The sequence below is a fragment of the Meleagris gallopavo genome, chromosome 12 (genome assembly GCF_000146605.3).
Source record: "Meleagris gallopavo isolate NT-WF06-2002-E0010 breed Aviagen turkey brand Nicholas breeding stock chromosome 12, Turkey_5.1, whole genome shotgun sequence".
NCBI classification, from domain to species: Eukaryota; Metazoa; Chordata; class Aves; order Galliformes; family Phasianidae; genus Meleagris; species Meleagris gallopavo.
Window position 1 is genome coordinate 16,683,193 of NC_015022.2, and position 17,440 is coordinate 16,700,632.

Here is a 17,440-nt window from a genome sequence, read left to right on the forward strand (position 1 = left end):
CGACATCTGATTCTCCTCAATTTTAGTTGGATCCAAATCTAGCAAAAGGGCATTTTACGTCTGGTCACAGTCCAAAAAGATATAGCAAAATCACCTGGAGTTACAAATGTGTTGCAGAACCTGTCCCTAATCACATTAAGAGCTCTAAACTGTAAGGCTCAATTGTTTGCCAAATGAAATATTCTCCTCCGGTATTTGCAGAAAGGAATTACAGTCTGTGAGTAATGTTTTTCATTTGGTATCGAAGCACAGTTTCTATTTTATGGATCCAATCCTGAGCTTGGGGAAAGAGTCATTAAAAAGGCTTTGTTTTGCAGGGGAGTGAGGGCAACGTTACCCTGTCTTCACCCCACCTCGGGGCTGGGCTCTACACACCAGGACCAGTCGCTTCCAGCACAGTCTGTGCCACCCCTGGTCCCCACCCATCACCTGCAGTGCGAGGAGACGTGGTGGTTGTGACACCCAGCATTTGGGTAGCAGCAGGTCCAGGACTTTTCCCTTTGAGTGAGGTTTCTGAGCCTTTGGGGTTGACGCCATGAAACTTTCTTCCACCCTTCTGAGAACGCTGTTTGTTGTTGTTGGATCTGAGGTTGTGCTTAAAGGATGGGAAGACTGTGCCATCACACGATCTGGGTCTCCAGAGCCTAAATGCTGTACCGGCAGGCGTGAGGCTCCCTGTGCCCACGGAGCATCTGGCAGGCTCCCTGGCCAAGGGCTGTGGGATGGCCACACAACTCAGCTCTGCTCCTTCCTGATGGCTGCTCTCAAAATGCCGAATTGATCTTTGAGTGGTGGAGAAAGGGAGGAAAGAGACTGAGCTGTTGTTATAATCAGGACAAGGGGGTAAATCCCATTGCCTGTGTTTGATCCTCATCTCCTACACGTAATGATGACCAAGAGGCTCCTGCCGCAGATGCAGCCAGCCCTTTGGGGCTGATAATAACACCCATGGCTCCTGGTCTGCAGATGCCATGGACATCTGTCCAACGACAGATCAGGTACAAGAGGCTCGTACAGCAAAACCCCAAATCTTCAACACACAAAGATAACAGGCGAAATGCAATCCTCCATGGACTGTGTGCCATCCCCTGCTGCTGCAACCCCAATATAAAAGCAAAGCAGCTGGTGTTTTATCCAGCATGGAAGCCATAGCTTGACCAACATTTCATTTGTTATTGTGTTGAGCTACAGGGGAAGGAGAACCCAAGCAGCCTCGTACCACCTCATGGCAAGCAGCCCTGCCCTGGGGACTTCAGCCTGACTTCTCAAAGCATCTTAATATGCCCCAGCTGGCAGCAATAATTGGATCGTTGTTAAATAACTGTCTGCAGCAATATGCAATCTGCAGTGCGCTGTACCAATTATTTTTTGTTTGTGTCCCTCTATCTCAGTGTGTCTCCATCTACCCACCCTACCTCTGTGATTCCTCTGAACCATCTACTGCAGTGATGGCTCAGTAGCAAGAATCTTTTACAACAAAGAAACTACTCTACGTTCTGCCATGGTTAATGCCCCGATTTAATGAACCCTTCATATCATTCTCACCACCCTAAATTAAAGGGTAGCCTATGCAATTAAACTGTTAACTTTCAGAATGCCCCTCTCAGGGTTATCTGCAAAACGAATTGATACGCAGCTGCTACTAATATTGCTCATCTTAAAACTGGCAAAGGAAAAATCACTTTCATCTCTTTATTTTCAATAATGTGCCTTTACTTTCAATTAAGCTGATTATTTGCATCATCTTGTTCCTGATCGCTGTCCCATGAGGTTTTCCAAGCCAGGAAATATTTTATGCAATACATAACTGTCAATGTTTAGAGCTTTGTGTTTGTGTCTTTCAGGAATGAGGGGAGAGCTGAGGGGAGAGCTTGTGGCCAAATCTTACTCCAATTTACACCAATATTAATTCAAAGTCAAGCTGTGGTTTGCAGTGGAATTACTCCAGATTTATACTGTTACAATTTCCTTTTTTTTTTTTCCCTCAAACAGAAGTTTAAGGAAGCAAAGCATTTCCAAAGAACCCCCTCCCCAGATCTCTCTGCTGCATCTGGAACACATTGCTCTATTTCCAGTGGTCAAATACATCCTGCTTTAACAGAGCACCCCTGAGGACCCCCAGCAGAAGTCACAGCACCCACCCTGATGAGGATGGTGTGAAAAGCGGTTGCTCCTGCTGGATTTGGTGATTGGTTTGTTGGGAACAGAACATGGAGCTGATGGGACAGAGCAGGACTGGATGGTGCCTTTGTGGTTCTCCAGTGCTGCCCCATGTCCCCATCCATGTCCCCATCTTTCAAAGTGTCCCACACAGCATTGTCCTGGGTTGTCTCTTGCAGCAAGTGTCAAAGACTCTGGAATTCAGGATTTCTTTATCTCTTTTGTCCCCAGAATGTCAAATCGGAGACCCAAATAGATGGCACAAAAAAAGAGCTCATTTTGCCATTTCACCAGAAAAGGCTCTGCAGTAATCCAAAGTGTTCTATTCAGGATTCATCTGCAGTGAAATTTCCTTCTGCCTCAAACCTGTCAAGTGCCAATATTCATTTAATGATCTCATTTTATAAATAATGGAAAGAAAAACAATACATTCAATAGAAATGAGATTAGAAATGGGAGGGGAATGAATTACAAATGCAAGAGTCTGTAGTTATTCCAAGGAAGATAAATCTCATTTTAAGTAGTCTCCAGTGAAACAGCATCTTGCTAAGGATAAAACAACCAGAAAATCAAAACCAACAGAAAAGCCCACATCTTTTGCTGATAAAGAAAGGTGCCTGGCAGCAGCAGGGAGCATTTTCTGACACAGGTCAGTTGTCATAGTATCTTGAGACTGGTGATATCACAGTTTTCTTCTTGGCCTTTCCATGATTTCCCTACAATAAATCATTTAACACCTGGTGCCAGCATTGCAGGTCAATCTGGAAAATCAAACTCTGGTGAACAAACGTCAACATATCAACAAGCAATGCTTGGTGCAACAGTCAATACCAGGCTTCCACCTCAACAGGATATTTGAAGCCTGGCTCACACCATGAGTTGGTAGGTATGAGTTGGTGTCATTTCAGCACCCACACACTATTTGTGGTAGTGCTGTGGGACAGACTGCCATTGGGATGTTCTTATTCAGGGCTGTACCCTCCATGGTGATGAAGCCTTTGTACGTGTCCCAGTGTAGACACAATGTAAGCGATGGCTTGGGAGTTTTCTGTGTATTTTTGACACATTTTTGTGCAGATTTTCTGGCTGTGTGAGTAACAGCAGCAGCAGAGGTGTTGGCAGAGCCCTCATCGAGTCCAGCCCCATGGCCCTCTGTGCTGGGAGGTGATGATTCCCTCTGGGATTGTACAATTACGCTTGAACTGAATCCCGACAGGAAGATTCAGGATCATTAATCAGAATCCATAGCTAAGGGAATGCTTCTGGTCAGGCAGGTGATGGCTGACACAGCCTGCTCCCTCAGCCCCTCCCTTCACAGCCAGAGCTGAGGGCCATGGTCTGCTGGGCTTGTCCTACACCACCCCCAGCCATCCCCCAGCTGCTTTCCTGAAAATACAAGGAAAAGTGAAACCCAGAGCAGAGAAACAGTGAAATTATGAAACTGGTGCTCATGAAAACCTGGGATAAGGCGTTGCTGGTGGTTGAGGCAACTGCCATGTTGCTGCTTGGGTGCAGATGTTGACCTTTGGGGCAGCCTCATCCTGGGAAGCCACCACCGATCAGTCTTGGGCTTCTGCCCCAGGTCACAGGGGTTTGGCTTCAAAATACAGGTGGGAACAGCAAGACAGTTGGTGAGGACAGAGAATGTGAATGATGACCATGAGTTTGAGAGATTGGAAGGGGAAGTTGGTGTGGGGAACAAGACGTGGCTGCACACTGAATTGAATATCAGCGATGCTGTGCTTAGCTGATCAGTAAGAGATCAATTAACACTTCCTGGGAGCACCTATTAACACAGCTTGATGACTAAGGGCATGGATACAAACTGGGGTGGATGGACGCAGACCTGCTATGTGCCTCTGAAGAAAGGTTTTCCCCCAAACTTCTGTGAGAGAACAAGCTGCAGCCGTGGGAGGGGGTTCAGTAACTTTATAAAGACTTCAGTGTGTTTACTGAAAAAAAGACACTGGTGCCTTTGCAAATAAATTACCCAATTGTTTATCTAGTGAGGGGCCCAAATTAACTCAGAAATACATTTAATAATGAGCCAGGTCAGCTTTCTAAACCAGAAGTTACAACATAGAAGGTGTTTTTATTTTCCCCAAAATCTTGGTAAAGAGAAACTTGGGTCAGTTGTGTGAGGGGACCCAGTGAGTTTGGCTATAAAGGGTTTCCTTTGCTTCCTCAGCAAACAATGTCTTGCTACAAATAACTGCGTGCCCTCGGTCTTATCCTTTCCTGATGCTTAAACTGTCAATAATCATCAGGTTGCTGTCACAGGGCTGCTCAATGGGACTGACAGATTATATCTCTAAAGTCCCTTTATTGGACCTTGTTCCCAGAAAAGCTTGCAAATTGCTCTCATCTTACCAGACAAAGGCGTTGCTCACACTCTGAGTCCTTGGATATCCTACACAATAACGTATGAATTGGTGAGAATTACCTGAGATAAAATATCCCTTACAACATCAAAGTTCCTGATCTTTTACCTGTCAGCCGCAGGTATGTGACAGTCCTGACAGGCTGGAGATGGAAGGAAGAGATAAAGCAAAAAGGAGAAAAGAAAAATCTCCAAATGAAATGTTATATCGTGACTTGGCATGGAGGTTTCAGCACAAGGGATCTGTGGGGCTAACAGAGGTGTGAGTGAGGCACAGGGCTTTGCCTTTCAGAATGAATGAATGGGCAGCAGCCGGTACCGAGCGGCCATCTCACAGCCCTGGTCTTGGTTACTGATAAACAGGGGAACAGAGATTAGAATAAGGCTAAATCGCGCTCACATGCATCTTTCTATCATGTGGGGTTAGTTCTAGTGGGGAGCATGACCTGATGGAAAAGAACTGTTCTTAGTGAGCATTGGCTGGCACATTGCAATTAGTGCCTTGCAGCTGTCCCCAGGTGAGATCCTGGCAATAATTAGGCAGGATGAAATGTTAGGAGGTCAGGGAAGCACTGAGGAAGAGGCAGGTGGAAGGTAATGAGCTTTGGTCATGGTGGGGGGGGCTGGCATCTGGTTAATTGAGGTGGCATTATGACTTTGCTCCCATATTGTGCCAGGGTGATGAGGTGACAAGGATGAACTCCTGCTGATGGCAGCTGGTCTTGTTCTTCTCCAGCTTTGGATGTGCTGATGGTTGGTTTTTGCAGCAAGATGGATAGAGCCTGGAGGAGGTGTTGGTGTGACCCCCAGCCTGCTGACCACACCAGCCCTGTGCACACAGGTAGCTTTGAAACCATTTCACTGAGGCAAAGAGGTTGAGCTGAAGGAAGATCTGTTTTGCTGGCTTAAAACCTACCTTCTATGCTGCAAAGGCAGCACTGAGATTCCTCTGCCCGCTGTGCCTTGTCCTCCTCCAATGCTGCAGCTCAGGGAATGTGGATCAGGCACCTTTCGGTCCTTAGAAAGGGCTGCTTTTGGCAAATCTACAGAATACTTTCTTCAAATGACATAAATACTGCATGTTATTTGCTGCCTTGCCAAAATGCAAACACACGCAGGCAATCCAAACTAAGCAGCATTCTTTAAAACTTCAGATTGATGCTTAGAAAGAAATATATGGCATTTTATAAATCCAAATTGATCGTGCACCCTGTGTGTTGAAAATATATACAAAAATAGAACCCCAAAACTCCATTAAACCACTTCTGAGACTATACATCACCGCACCTTTATGTTGTGCACAGGGCTTTAACAACCCTTCTCCAGGAGAATATTTTACTAGGTAACAAAAAAAAGTTATTGAAAACACATATATTTGATACTTTTGGCAATTCGTTTTACTACTTGCATTTCCAATTCATTGGTATAGTTCATGAAAAAAAAAATATTTTTGCAGTTGGGTCATGTTATTATTTCTCTAATTTTTTTCTACTTGAGAGTCACAATGTGATTTCTTTCTGCGGAGCAACAAAGGAAGACAAATGCTGCTTTCCTGTAGATGTTTTAGGGAGCTGGGGTTTGCCATAAGTGCAGTCATATAGAAATATGCCTGGAGAAAATTATGGCATCTTTGTGGATTTCTGAGTACTTAATATTATATCTGAACCAACCTAAAGAGAGCCAGGGGAAGAATTAACATGCAGAGCTTTTGAAGGAACAAGAAGGCAGCATCATTTATCAGGCAATATTAAGAACTTTTCTAAAATTATATAATCTTGCATCAGAACAAACACTTTCTCCCAAACGTTACTATGAGAGGCTTTCATGAACTGCATCATTTCTAGTTCCACGGAGCTCAGAATTGCAGGAGCTGCTTCCAGTGGAGCTGCCAGCTCCATGACTTTCTACCCAAAGCTGCTTGTGCATCAAACCCATTTTGGCTGGTCACCATTGAAATGCAGGCATGTTCTGCCCTTGGCTTTCCCTCGGATAGAAATGTGGGCATGTTCTGCCCTTTGCTTTCCCTTCGGAAGGCTTCAAAGCAAACCCAAACCATACAATTGCTCATGACCTATTAGTGCTTGCCTACAACCTCCTCCTTCTCCTGCCTCATGTGTGTCCAAGAAGACTTTGATGAAGGGCTCAGTTCACCAACGTGCAAAGAACTGAGTGGTCTCTGCAGTGCTCTCTGGCTCCTAAACCCAGCTCTGGCCATTAAGAAAGCTCTAGGCTGAAGACCAACACCAAGCATCCACACAGTGATCGACCAAAATGGTCAGGGCCACGTGTGCACTGGCCTTTGGATTGCTTCCATCAACAACACAGGTAAACCCAGCCTTCACTTGAGGGATTCTGCAGGCACTCACAAACAGGATGTGCCCCTATTTGTGTAAAAAACTGTGTTGTGTTTTTTTTTCCTGTTTTGACTCTAATTGCTTCCTTTCTGACACATTTTGTCAGGTCCCAGCTCCTTGCCAGCTGATCTCCTTGAAGCATTCATTTCCTGCTGTGCATTTAATTACTGCTGTGAGAGTCCACCAGCAAAAGTGCAATCAATGTGGAAGATTAACGAATCTCACGCTTTACCTCTCTCCACCTCCCCCTCCCCCCCAAAAAAAAAATCAGAAAGCCCACTCGGTTGTTTCCAGCACACATCTATCATTACACACTCCTGGGTCTCAGGTAAATTAGCAACCTGATTCTTTCCCCTGCTGTCACTTAGAAGAAAAGGGCTTCTTATTTGCCATCCAAGGAAAAGTACAGTAAGCCTAGAGCTAGATAAAAGGGAAGTAATCAAATATATTTAACTGTACTCAGCCAAATCCCATTATTTGTATAGATGTTAGTCGGAGCATTTGAAGAATTAGGATAGAGTTGTCCTTATTAAGAAATAACAGTGCTGTATTGGAAAGCACAATTTCTGAGCTAGAGTTCAGTCATTTACTTAAAATAAGAAGTACAGCTTTGTAAATAAATATGCAAGAATTATCATGTTGACTTCAGAAGACATTAAAAAATGTTACATGTCCTTGCTGTTCCATTTAAGCACATGCGTCTGTGCTCATGCAGCCTCCCTCTGCTGTTCTTTCATAGTTGGGCAATGCCATCTCAGTATGGAGAGGTTCCTTTCATTGTCCTTCCCATTTCTATCTGAAGTAAGTGAGGAAAATAATTTTAAATATATCATGTTAGGGAAAAGTTCTTCTCCAAAAGAGTGGTGGTGGAGTCGCTGGCCCTGGAGGTGTCCCAGAACTGTGGAGATGTGGCAGTTGGACTGGATGACCTCAGAGCTCTTTTCCAACCTTAATGGTTTGATGATCTTCCGTTTATCAGAGAGCACTGACTAGAGCAGCCTATGGAGCGTGAGGAAGGCATAAGGGGAAACTGAGTTGCAACGGCTTTAAAGTGGTCGTAACAAGGTGAGATGGTCCCAGTATCCACTTCTGCTGCAAAACATTGCAACTCAATATTGTTTCACTACTTTGTGAGGAAGGAGGGAGACGAATCCCCACCCCATTTTTTTTTTAATGTGCCTGAGTCAAATTACCCTCCCTTCTGCAGGGCTTCTTCTGAAATAACAGATCTTACTGTAACCAAATATTGCCATCCAGGAAAGCCATTTTGCAACCAGCAAGGAGGCTTCTTCCTTCCCAGCAGCCAGTGAAAAGGCCCTTTGTTCTCAGCAGAACACCTGGAGAGGTTTATCTGCCGAGGCCTCTGGGGCCGGCACTGAGGAGCTGTGACAGGACCTGGTGGCACTGGGGTTGGTGGCACAGGTGCTGCTGGCACCGAAAAACCATCCCAGCTGGACCACGGCATGAGCAGCTTTTGGTTGTCTCTTCCATGGGAGCCAGGAAACTGGCGTGGCTTGTGTTGTCTTTCTTTTTTCCCATTCTAAAATGAACAGCTGCAGTCCAAGTTGTCTTTTCACAGCATTGAGGAGGTGACACCTCTGCAGAGAATGGAGAATAACCCTTGGGCATTTCTGGAGAAACAGGTAATGTGAGCAGGGGTAGGCAGGCAAAGAGCCCTGGGCACATGGCTTGGCACTACACCTGGAAGGGTTGGAGGTGACACTGCATCATCCTAACCAGCAGCAACTGTCCAAGGTTCCTCTCCCATATGTGATCCCTGGCCATAGACCATCCCCATACAAACCAGCATCACCAGGCGAACCAGCTTCCAAAGCCAAAAGGTTTACGTTCTTTCCCTGCACCTTTTGTGACTAAAAGAAGAATCTGGATGAGGAGAAGAAATCTGCACAGAGGAAATTCAGAGACATAGACCTGATGTGAGATGACATGGAGAGTTGCCACCATTCAAGAGTGTGCTGCTTCTGTGACTGTATTACCAGCAACCTCAGTGGGAGCTGGACCTGCAAGCTGTGAGTTATTAAGGTGGTCCAAGTCTGCTGACCTTCCTCTATGTCCTGATTTTCCACTAAAATCACAGACTGGACAGTCCACATCAGAAAAAGAAAAGAAAAAAGCAAGAAACAAAAAGTAAAAGACATCATTCTTTGCTCCTTGTTCAGCCAGACAAAATACCGACCCCTACAAGAGAATTATGTTGGGAGATTTCAGCAATGCATCACAGGATGTGCAGCTCTGTGAGATATTGGTTCTGATGAATACTGAGAGCAAATTTCACAGTTTAAGAAAGGACAGACCACAGCTTGAGCTTCATCATCTGCAGTGGCAGTCACTGGTCTCCCATGCAAAACAGCACTGTTGCCATTTCTTTGGGACAGGTTGTACCGAAGCTGATCCACGTGAGAGTAGTTGGCTTGTTCATGCAGCTGGTAGCCTACACACCACTTCAAGCCTTGGTTCCTGTCCAGGCACCACCACCAGCTCTCCCACGACTTTGGGTTTACGCCCCTTTCTAACATTTCTCCCTTTCTTCCCTGCCGAGGGAAAACGTCCAGGTTTGTTCTTTTCGACTTTGTGGTAGCGGCCTCAACAGAAGGACATAGTGTCTATTTAGTGTCTTTGCAAGGAAAAGGGAGAAACTTCTCAGTTACATAAAAGTTTGTATCAAAATTCAAGAATCCAGATTAATTATAGTAGACTCGCCTTGTATCATTCAATTTGTTTGAATAGCTTTAAAGATTAAGCAGATCCAAGGCCTAACAGAACCAGAGCCAGTAAGACAATAGCTAAGATTTCCCTTTGAAACAGAATATACAGGTGGTTTCTGTGACTTTCTGTGTCTATCTGCCCGGCTTTTTTATTTTTATGTCGTATCCAATATCACAGAACCTGGCAGTAGAAATCATATAGCAACTTGTGAAAGCTTGTTGCTGTTCTAGATATCATATAGTCCGTTCCACACCAGCAAAGACAAAACCAATGCCTTTACTCCTCGAGTTTTCATTCAAAGGATAATGATCTCTGGTAACAAAATATTTGGCAGCAGCATTATTTAAAATGCACAGAGGAAATGTTTGTCCCTAATTCAAGGGACTGTGGTCACACAGTCTCTATTCACTCGCAGTTTACCGACCAATGCCAAGAGCTAATCTGCAAAAGCCGGGGAACGGAGTTAAGTTTATCACTCTCCACCCTCAACCCATCCCATTGTAAAGGGGAAAAAAGTAATTACCGAATTTCTTTGTGGTCTGAGAACCTATAAATTCTCTGTTATACCCAGCAGGCCGTAATGACTCCTTCGGTAAATACCTAATTAAGCGGTCGGGGTGTGATTATTATTTTTTTTTTCTTTCGCCGCATACTTTTGTGTTTTAAAATCCTTTCGCATTAAACGACTTCTCGAGTTCTCCGCACGTCTCACCGAAGGGAAGGAAGGAAAAAAAGGCAGACGGGAGATATCGGCCGTGGGAACGGGACTGCGAGGCGGGGATTTACGAAGGCTGCTGGCAAACCGTGCCCGCAAAACTGCGCCGGGAGCCCCAGAGCCGCCAGCAAAAGAGATAAACGGGGTGGAGGGCACTCAGGGGTCGCTCCCCGAATAGCCAAAGGAGGGCAAAGCACCGCCTTAGCGCAGCCCTCCGCAATCCCGGCGGCGTCTCCGCAATGCTGACGATGCTAAGGAGAAGCTGCCCTATGCGGAGTGGGACTGGGGCCCATCATCCTCTCCCGCCCATCATCCTCTCCCCCCCTCCACCCAGCATCGTCCTTAACGCCTCGCGGCGGGGGGAGCTGAGGATTTCCAGAGCTGAGATTGAACCCGGGGAAAGCTTTTTGCTTTAGGAAATGCTACCTGCGCCGGGGAACCGCTTGGTTGCGAGCCGTGCGGACTGTCCCGGCCGCTGCCCACCTCCTGCGGGTTCCCCTCACCCTCCCGGTTCTTCGGGAGTTTTAATGGGGCGAAGCCACTGAGCCGGGGCTCTGGGGGCAGCCGGCCGTGCGGGTCTCTGCCGGGCCGGGCGGTTCCTCCCCGAGCCCTCCCGCCCCCTCTTCCTCGTTAAGAAAGTGTTAGAAAGTTGCTGAAGTGCGAAATGAGCCTGCGAAATCTCGTTGTCCTCATTAAAGTCCGACAAGGAGGGTGACAAGAAGCAGCGGAGGGGAAACAATGCGGGCAGTGTTGGGGAGAGCCCCGCGCCGGGACAGCTTTTGTCCCTTCCAACAAAAGCTCTTGTTTGCATGTGTTAAAATCCATGAAAAAGCGGCAGCCCCAGGTGCAAACGCCAGCCCCGAACTGCCGCTCAACCTTCGGTGCTCCGCGGAGGGCTGGGTGCGCTCCCCGGGACCCTAATGAGGGCCCTGGGTTGGCTCTTCATTAGCGGCCAGCAGGGCGAGCAGCAGGCCTGGGTGGGTTCCTCTCTCTTGTTGTGCCCCCGGATTCTGCCCCAGCTTTGCCGTTGGTAGAAGCGGTGCCGCTGGACAATGCGGCTCATTGTGCTCCTTTTTGCCACCTCGAAACACGGATGGGACCCCCAGGGCCGGGTCGTGTGCATGGAGCCGGTGTGCTAGCCGAGTGTGCTGTTTGGTTTGGTTTGCTGTCTGTAGCCAAGGTAGGTCGGAATGTTGTGAAACCAATGCATTGTTATAGACAGCGTGCCCTAGGTGAGGAGGAGAACATTTCCTAACCCACAGTTGAAGCAAAAATCAGGATTCAGCTCCAAAGGTGGCAAACAAAGGGGCTGTGCAAAGAACCACAAAAGCCTGGCGCAGGTCAGAGCCTAGGAAAACAACCTCACTGTGCTGTTAGCATTTTGTGTGACTGGCACTGTGCTTCGTCCAAGAAAAAGTAATTCTAGGTCCTGTTGCAACAAGCCTGCACACATCACTTTATCCCCAGTGGGTCTGCCTGGGATCTGCCCCGCAGCTATTTTAAAATGTTATGTTAATAACAATTCATTACAGCTGATAGGACTGGGAGAGTTGCCTTTTATTTTGCAATTAGACATAAAGGCTCTGATCTGGCAAAGGCTTTGCACTGTAAGCATGTGAGGAGCTGTGCTGAAGTCATCTGGGACTGCTTAACATTAAGCCTGGGCGAGTTTGCAGGATCAAGGCCTGAGATGGTATCTTCTGTAAGGATATTTGTTTACCTGCTCTGCTCTGCTCTGTATTTTCAAGATTCATGACCGTGCCCTGTAAAGCTATTCCTCCGAGAAGACCCAAAGTGGTAAGCCGGCCGGGCACAGCTCTGAAGTAGCATTACAAAGCCAAATGATTCTTCCCATAAAAAAAACTGTTTGCAGGCGCTTGGTTTGGGAAGATGTTGCAGCACTGGATACGTCGCATTGCAAAGCGTTCGGCTGCATGGGCTGTGTGTACTGGGGCGTTAATGCAGGGCGGGTGGGCACTGGGCCCAGAGCAGATGTGACGATGACTGAGAGCAAAGAGGCAGGGAGGAAGGAAGAGAAGAGAGCACAATTCAGGCTCCTCGGTTCCTGACAAGACAACCATGGCTTAGAAAGCCTGGGCACCCACCCCGCATGCCTCTTATCAAGAGAAAGTAGGAAGCAACACGATCTGGGAGAAAAAACAAACATTTATTTTTTCTTTTTCTTTTTCTTTTTTTTTTTTCACTAACAATAGCTGTTTGTAGGCAAATAATGCTCAGATCTGCATGGCTAGATCAATGCAAGGAGTGGTTCACGGTGCCAGACGCACTGAATGCTTTGTAATGAAACAGGTCCTTGAACTGCTTCCCAGCACAGACGCTATCTTAGTGGGTTATCGGGCACTTGCTTCTGTTCCTGCTCCCACTCTCCTCGTTTTCCAGCACTGACCCTGGCAGAGGGAAGTGATGGCAAAAGGAAATAGAAGTTGTTTTAATATAAAGGCTTCAAAACGCTCAGCTGTTTGTTATTTCCTTGCCACTAACTTTTCCAATTTATTTTTGGAGGCAGGAAAACTAAAGAGAAAGCCAGTCCACGTGTATAGTCAATTTAATACCTATGACACACATGAAGAAAACTGAGTATTTTGCTTCATGAAGTAATTACAGTGCAAAGTATGAAAGGGCTGTCTTCCATCCTGAGCTCCTGAAGTCCTGTTTTGCACCATGAGGACATGTTTAGGATGACAGATAGGCTACCAGGCTTACCCAAATAACATCTTGCCGTACCCTGTGTTGTTACTCTTTGCCTTTACATGCAGATTTTGTGGAGATGGAGAGAAATGGAAGACCAATATCTTCTTCAGAGGATGCCTTAATCTGAAGAGGTCACAAGAGATGTGATGGGAGAACTGGAGATTGGTGAGTTCATAGGGTAAGGCTGCTTCAAACTCCCAAACACGCCTGGTACATGCAGCCCTTCTCCTCTTACAGCTTTTTGGCACAGCTCAAATAAGGTAGGATTAACTAAAAAATAAAAAAGCGAAGAACTGTAAGACATACAGTTTCCAAAGGATCTTTGCAGCAGCCGGATCTTCTTTAAAAAAAGGGTCCTATTTCTAGACTGTAGCCCTTTCAAAATTGCATATGAATACTGAATAGAATTTGGTTTGCTGTAAGATGGCAGAATTTTTCATTAACATTGTGTCATTTGCAATGTATTTCACAGCTGAGTGCCTTAGTTCAATTATTACCGTTTCTTCTTGTTTTATATGGCATGTTTGGCTTCAATGAACTCAGTGCAAAAAAAACCTCAAACCTGTAGAAGCCAAATTTTAAGCAGTAGAAATTACCATTAGACAGCTAAGTAATTGGTTAGACACCTAAACAAGCACTTAGATGTTTGTTAATAAGCAGCCTTTTTAGATGGGTATCTGAGGGACCATTTCTTCATCCTGTTGGTGAATTTGACCAAAAGAGATGAAATCTTTGATTTTCAAGTCTGGAAAAATGAACTCAAACAGTAGAAAACTACACCCAGAAGATAAAGTTATATGAATAATGTGGTTGCAAAATCTGGCACTGAAAAACGAGCAAGTTCCCAGCTTAAACTCCCTGGTGAGCAATGCCCTGTGGGTTGTGCGTTCTGCCTTATCTGGGTGTTTAGGTGGGAGATCTGCAGAGCCCCTGTGTTGTGCAATTACATCTGGAGCTGAGCTCAGTGGGAGCTGAGCTCTGAACGCTCTCATGTGAAGAGCTCAGGCTGTAGGTGGCTTACACCCAACATAATGAAGTCCTTTTCTGAATTCATCATGTCCTGCCTCGTTTTCTCTGGGGTCAGCATCCTCTCAAAATTAGTGGGAAAGAAAATGCTACGGTAAGCAACATGGGAAAAACATATGGAAGTGAATAATTTTGTGCCCAAAGTGCAGTTTGAACAACAGGCAGTAAAAAGTCCCGTTTCTGCACATGAAGGATAAAACATGGGGGGAGCTGCTTTTTCAAGAGCAGCAACCATTGCTGATGCAGACTGAGGGGGATGGCTGTAGGAAAAGGGCACTGATCACTCAATTACAACTCATCAGGGTATATACAAACAGGCAAGTTCTGGTCACTCCTGGCTGCTGGGTACTGAAGCGTACAGCCTCGGTAGCCAGTCAGAGTATACAGTTTCACACATGCATTCATGTTTGTGTCTATGTGCTTCGGGGTGTATGTAAAGTAAGAAGAATAAGCTTTGGCTTTGTGCCACACTAACTGTACAGCTATAGAACTTCTGCTCAGCTTGGAATATAGGCTGAGGAATAAATGCAAAGTATCCAGTAAATATCAACAGCTTGAATTGTACAGCAGCTCTCAGTGGCTACACCGCTGCTGATGGGGCTCAGTGCAGACCATGGTCATGTCAGTGAATATCTGCCTTACTGCCAAGTCTGTGTTTATCCAGAGGGCAGGATGCCAAAACTACCCAGAACCATCATGATCTCAGGTGATACAGAGATCTTCATCAGAGATCTTCATCAGTGCACCCCCACTGCACTCTTGGTGTGGGGCCAGGATATAGGACAGATGTACAGGCACGGGGTGTGTTTGAAGGAGGAGCTACCGCCCAGAACATTCCCTTTCTTATGGCTGGATAAGGTTAGGAATTCTAGCAAATTAATTTCTGCAGAAAGATGGCGTGCAGCAGATAGGGACTCCACTCCATCATAGCACAAACATGTCTTGGGATGGCTCTCGGCACAGACAGACTGGAACAGAACAGCGCAGTCAGATCCAACTTACAGTGGCAGACTTAGGAGTGTTCATGTCTGACCCAAATTAGGAAAGGCAATCTTTGTGCTGGCTGATGGATAATCGTATCATAGACTCCTATCGTAGGATAGCTTGGGTTGGAGGGGAGCTTGGTGTACTCAGAGTCTAGAAATCTTCTGTGAGACATGGCTCTGCAGAAAAGCACAGCAACGAGGAATTTGGTTATTGCAGTCAGTGCACATATTGTAGACATCTCTGAGAACACTGCTGCAACAGTAGAACGTAATAAGGTGACTCAATAGTAACGTGACCTTTCATTAACAGACTCTTTTCCTCTTTTCCCCCGTTTCTGACACATTTATGAACTGTTACAAAGTTAGGTAAAACCCACTTTTTCAGTACTTCCACGTGAATGGTGGTGTGGTGCTCCTGGAGCATGGGAACAAATAAAAACGCCTCTCACCCATTCTGACACGGACTCTGCTGTTGCTTTTAGGGCATCTCCCACTGAGCTCACCACTCAGCAGGATGGAGGACTGAGTGTTTTCTCTGTGGTGGGTCTGATACAATCGCTGGCCACGGAGGACACATCTCGTGAGGCTGGTGGTGTTGGTCCGGTTTATGGTAGGACAGAGTTTCCCAACGAGGGCCCAGCGTCCACAGAACTCGTTGGTGGAACGTATTGTTACTCTACTTATGACATGACTAAGGGACACACTGTGTACAGCTATGCATATTGGTCAAAGTTTATTATTTCAGCTCATCCATATGCCACTGACTCACAAATCATTTACTTTGTACAGCCTTTTAAAATAGTGCTATATCTTGAAACCCTGTGTGCAGCAGAACTTTTACCTTAGCTGCAACTCACTGTGCACCTACATTAACTCAAAGAAGTGATAGTACCTCAAATAATGTTCCCAGGATTGCCCTGCAAAAAATCTTCCTTGTGAGAGATCGAATCAAAGTCATTCTGTTTGAGACAATCCAGTGGAATGACTCCCTTGACATTGCTTGTCCTGAAAATTCTTATACCTATTTGCCCCCATCCAGATATTTTGTTCTCTAATTACAGAAGCACTTTCCATGTATGCTGAGTGTTTCCATGGGCAAAGTACAGGCAGATAAAAATGAATTAATTCTACCTGTATTGTGCTACTTCCTCCCGTCTGATATTTGAAGCATGAAATTATTACCTGTAGACTTATGCTACATTATCATAAAATCGAAACTGGCAAATTATCTGAGACACAAAGTTCTGCTGCCAGACTGTGTCACCAGCCCTGAAATGGATCTGTGGCCATGTCTGCTCCAGAGAGGAGACAGAAATGTTTTCCATCCCTGACTCGTGATTTGTGCAATCACATCACTCACTTTGTAGTTTCACTGATGACATCCAAGAATAGCTTGGATGCAACTTCCACTTTACTGGGACCAGTATTAGGTGTGGTTTTAGTTAAGAATTTTTTCTAGTTTTGATGCTTTTCTTGCTTTGGTGGGAAAAAACAAGAGGTAATGACTCTAGGACAGGAAGTAATGACTTTAAGTTGCACCAGGGGAGGTTTAGGCTGGAAAAAATTCTTCTCAGAGCAGTAATGCATTGGAACAGGCTGCCCAGGGAGGTTGGTGGGGTTGGTGATGTCCAAGAACTGTGGAGATTGGCACTGAGAGACGTGGTCAGTGGGCATGGTGGGTTGGGGTTGGACTTGATGATCTCAGTGGGCTTTTCCAACTTCAGTGATTCTATGAAATAGCAATTGGAAAGTTAAAAACGGACAGCGTGGATGTCAACGTTTCTGCTGTTGTACTGCATCTCCCCACATGGAGCGGGGATCTCAGGAGCAATCCTGCGGGCTCCGGGAAGCAGGATCTGATTCACCGGTGGTACTTTCCCTTCTGAATCAGCACTAAGGCTCATGATATCACAGCCGATCTGCCTTTATTTCTGAGTGCTGGAACAGCAGAGTGCTGACTAGTGCTGGGGATTACAGATTCTGCGAAACGTTTTGTAAGATAACTCCTGGCACCTCGCCACTCGTTATATGGAAAATATGCCGCGTTATCTTCCATGCGCGTGTGGGTGTGAGGGTGCTCCCAGTGTCCTGGCCCCCAGCCTAAGGAGCCCTACGCATACTTTATTCAGAGGGCCGTTAAGCAACATGTAATGAACTCGTTCCGGCACCGAGCCGAGATCTGTCACTTTAGACACGTTCCATATCCTTCAGGACTCCGTGACAGCGAGCATCCATCTCGGTATCCCTACCACGCTAAGAGCGCTGCGCTGGAGGCCGCACCCTCGGGGCCTCTCAGATGGGTGCAGGCCAACTGGCCGCTCTCCCCAAGCCCTGAGGTGCCTCCATCCCTCCGAGAGGCCTCCACCGCCTCCCTGAGGGC